At 34.5% G+C, this 4,986-nt stretch overlaps 1 long non-coding RNA gene across 1 annotated transcript; it reads left to right on the top strand.

Moving 5' to 3' along the window:
• Window positions 1-2,909: 2,909 nt before the first annotated feature.
• On the top strand, window positions 2,910-4,774 carry LOC147698279 (uncharacterized). The gene is made up of 3 exons (XR_015299190.1): window positions 2,910-2,989; window positions 3,093-3,230; window positions 4,654-4,774. It is a non-coding gene; the product is annotated as an uncharacterized LOC147698279 (long non-coding RNA).
• Window positions 4,775-4,986: the final 212 nt, after the last annotated feature.

Here is a 4,986-nt window from a genome sequence, read left to right as displayed (position 1 = left end):
AGATCAGGTTTAACCCCTAAATCTATTTTTACTCCTACCTTGGAACAGGTAGCTCCTGAAGTGGGAATTTTTGAAAAAATAGTCCTAAAGAAACTTAAAAATGCCACTAAATTTGTACCACCGACCCCTTATAATATATCATACATGGAACATCAGGCATTAATGGAACTTAAAGATTCCAGTATGATAACTGTAAAAAGTTGTGACAAGGGTGGCGGGATCGCCATCCTAGATACAAATAAATACATTGAAACAATAGAAAATATGTTGAGCGATACCAACTACTACACAAAAATCTCCAAAGATCCTACATCCAAAATTAAAACCAAAATATCCAAATTAACTACCAAAGCATTAAATAATGGTGATATCTGTACAAAAGAACATCAATATATGAACCTAGATAACCCTAAAATGGCGAGTATTTACGGAATCCCAAAGGTTCATAAAAATGAAAGGGATCCGCCTTTCCGCCCCATTGTAATAACTATTGGGAGCGTCACAGAACCTATCTCCAAATATTTGGACGCAATTTTGCGTCCCTATATAGATAAAATTCCTGGATACATTCAGGATACTCGTCACGTCATCAAAGAATTTGAAGGTACACCGTTCAATGTTCACCGTCAATGGATAGTAACATTGGACGTTGAGAGTCTTTACTCAAACATTCCATGTATAGGAGCCATAGACGCAACTAAGTGGTTCATAGAACTATATGAAATAGACTGTAACATGGAATTTATTCTAGAATGCTTAAAGATCATTCTATTTGACAATATCTTTGAATTCCGGGGCAACATGTATAGGCAAATAAAGGGAGTTAGCATGGGCGCATCTTGCGCCCCTACGATTGCTAACATTTATGTAGCTCACTTTGAAATAAAACATATATTCAATGAGGTAGCACCTTTTTTTGAGTCAATATTTTACTGGTCAAGATATATTGACGATATTGTATTCATTTGGAATGACGAGGAAGAGCTATTTCAGGAATTCCTATCTTGGCTAAATGTTTGTGATCCTAACCTAAGGTTTACTGAAAAGAAAAGTAAAACAGAATTAGAATTTCTTGATTTAACCATCAAACATGATGAAGGCATTCTGGTCATGGATCTCTTTGTAAAACCTAGTGCTCGTAATACTCTCCTTTATTACAGCAGCTTTCATCCTTTGACACAAAAGAACAGCATACCCTTCAGTCAATTTTTAAGACTTAGAAGAAATTGTACACGTCTTACAGAGAGAGAGCTGTTGTAATGAAGGACAAGTTTAAAGAACGGGGTTATCCCCATAGGTTAATTAGGGAGTCATGTAAACGAGCCAGGTATTATGACAGGCAACACCTAATCAACAACACTAAACCGAAGAAAGACGCCAGTCTGGTATTTGTTACTAGACACTCCCAACTCAATAACCAAGTGCAACAGATTCTTTACTCTCAGTGGCATATACTAAATGTAAATAAAACAAAACAAGAATTGATACCCAAGCCTTTATTTGCATATCGTAAAAATAAGAATCTTAAAGATTTAGTAGTAAGATCACGAATGATGTTAACCCATGGGAATCTATACAGAAATCCGATCACCGGGGCCCCGGTGACTGGTAACTTTAAATGTGGGAATTGTAAAATCTGCCCACAAACCATTGAAACAGCTGACTTTCTATTTAATGGTATCACAATAAAGAACAGCTATATGACAAATTGTAAAACTAAAAATATCATATACCTATTGCTATGCCCCTGCAAAAAAGGATATGTAGGAGAATCTTCCAGATCTATGTATACTAGATTAACTGAACACAAATCGGCCATCAGAACAAGAAAAATACATGCACCAATAGTGGCCCATTGTGTTGAAGCGGACCATAAACCAGAAGATATCCAGTGGATCATTCTGGAAAAAATTGTTCCTAGAGCAGGTCTATGTTCAGATAAGATCCGACGTAAACGAGAAGTCTTTTGGATATTTTCGTTAGAGACAACAATATCGGGACTCAATTTAGAAATCCCGTGGGAACAAGCCATTATATAGCCCTTGAGACAGTAATTATGGAAGGTTTCTTTCTACATGCAATATATACGGAGTAAGGTTTAGACATCACTGTTATATCATAATGGATAGATCTATAAATATACCTCATTTCAAAGGGTATTTCTACATTATCTTTAACAGATTAAGGATCTAAGTAATGTTCTGAATTCCCATTCGAACTAAAAATTGACGCACTATAGTTGCGCCATAATATTAGGGAAATATATACTACTAGTCTTCTGGAATGTGGGTAAAATGTTGAACAAAACTTAAGAATTCCAAATTAAATAGAAATTAATATAATTATTATTGTTACCACCAAAGTTCTGGATAAAAACTCTAAATTAATGCGACTATATTTTGTAAATTCCTCCATCTATACAATACATAAACATGTTTAGCGTCCTTATACATATTATCAGTAGAAAACATCTCGATGAACAGACTATGTTCGTTTCTTATGTCTGGATCCACAATATTAATGAAAGAATGACATGTTCGTATATTCAGTGCCAATTTGAGTCCATTGTTTGTTTTTCACTAAAAGAGGAACATAAAGTCGTTTTAACATTACGTATTCTTGATCAACAATAACTATAAAGAACAAACAAGTCCGTTTTTAGTGTCAGGTATTCCATGACAACAACTAAAATGGTTGGTCCATTTTTAGTGTCAGGCATCCAAATACAATAATCAGAATGGCTAGTTTCTGCCTCGGGTGTCCGTCCTAGTCCATCTTTTATTCTGTTGATCATACAAGTCCCTTTTACATGACGTATATATCCAAGCGCCATGTTTTGTTTGTCCAGCTGAACCCACATTAGAAGTTTCCAGCTAGTTAACATTAGTATATAAAGAATGCATCACGCACCCACGTTCGTCATACCGTCGGAATTGCGCGACCAGCCAGCGAAGAATCCCCTATTGCATCTAGTCTACAGACAATACAGGTACGAGCATAGCGATCGTTATCACCTCGAGGATATTGCTTTCTGTTGCACATTAAGCGCTCCTTTATTTTAGTAACTCTTTGTGTGTGCTCTTCTCTCTTAGACAGAAAAGCAATCCAGCACTGCACTAATGGATGCAAAAAATAGGATATGAGCTCTTTGCAATCCACAGCTGAAAACTTCATTTCGAGCCCGTTTGAAACAGAACCCCCTAGCCATAGCATTTTCGATCTTAATCAAGGTAATCAGATAATTTAAGTTATGCCATTTAACCTGTGTTTCGAATATTTTTCCTTGTTATCACAATGGCTAAACTAAGCGTTTGTCTGTGTCCTTACATTTCAGAAGACAGCTCCAAGAAGAAATGCTGGATGCACTATAAGTTCGCTGTAGCTACAGTTGCCCCTAAAATAGAACCCCACGCTACCACGGTATCGCGTAATACTAAGGTAATTAAACAACTGTAGTTATAACCATATATTTACCTTTAGTCTCGGCCATTCAGCAATATATTGATTTGAACCATTTATTCCATCTAGGTTTTATTCTCTGACAACATCTCAAGAAACTCATATATCAAAATGAGAAAACATTAAAGATGGTCTGAGACACTCATAAGGTATTATTCCCTTGCCTTATATGTTCTACCTCGCTGTGAGAAGGTCCCACTTATTCAACTTTACCCTTGTGTTTATTCACTCATACCAAACCTTACTCCCACTCTATATTTACGACAATATATGCATGTCAATCTATAACTCCTACCCTAATATAGCAATAAGGAGGGCATTACATCAGTCCCATTTGAATATATCTAGGATACAGAGTGAATAACCAACGTTTTGCCCCTTTATTTAAAGGATGTAAACATCTTTATAGATAGGCTTTTTTTTCTCTCTCTTTTTGCAGAATATTATCAGAACCTCTAGTTCTTCTGTAAGAATCAACAGAGAAGGCGCTCAAATTGAACATAATAGCTTGCGATTGATTTTTCACTTGAGATCTTTTTATAAGTAAGTGATGACTCTCCACAAGAATAAGAATAATCTACTTATTAATCTGTTATCTTTTCCTTGGTACTAAGATAAGATGAATCACTATATATTCAACTTCATTCTCCCTTTTCTCTGTTTTTCCATCGTTTTTCCTTTTTCTTTCCCTGAATTCTCACCATCTATACCCTTTTGTTTTCTGGTCTTGCGAAGGGAATGTTATTTTACACCTTCTCAATCAATTATTGTACATTGAGTAATAAGCTCAGTAATCGAGTCAGCCTGTTTGCTTTTGTAACAAACCAATAAATATAAAGAATAGTAAGAAATATGCATATCAGGCCATGCAATTTAAATGATGTTTTGAATAAAACGAATAATAAGGAAACCCAAATGAGAGAAGGATATTTTTAATAATCACATAGATAAATGTATGTTGTAATAACTTAGTAGACATTCTTATCCAATAATGTCCACAGGTGAAAGAAAATTAGTTCCTGTAATTACTCAAATTAAAGAACAGTAAGAAGCTGTTATAACCCAATAATTATGAGTTTGTACTGACCCTACCTAGTTACGTTTACATTTATTTGGACACAGCAATTATTGCTTTAAACTATGGTGATCAAATGACTGATATATGTTTTTTTGTATTTATTGTTTTCTTTTCAGATATTTATGCAATCTTTTGTCCTGTAATTGTTTGTGTCATATATGTAGGACGGGCACCTGATGAAGGCCACAGGCCGAAACGCGCGTTGTCTAACAACATATTGCCTACATCTTTAAAAACATCGACCTAAACTACGTTATGTATATGTCATTTTATGTATATTTTTTCTGTCTATGTAATATTTATGTATGTTGAAAAAAATCTTTTATGAAATAAGAAAAAGAAAAAACTAATAGATAAAATAACACATTTTCTACTTTATAAAAATTAATAAAAATAAATTTCATATCAAACTTCCATGTTATTCATTATGTGCTTTATTTAAATGCCAT

Source organism: Lissotriton vulgaris, chromosome 8 (genome assembly GCF_964263255.1).
Source record: "Lissotriton vulgaris chromosome 8, aLisVul1.2, whole genome shotgun sequence".
NCBI lineage: Eukaryota > Metazoa > Chordata > Amphibia > Caudata > Salamandridae > Lissotriton > Lissotriton vulgaris.
This window is presented reverse-complemented; position numbering and strand designations above follow the sequence as displayed.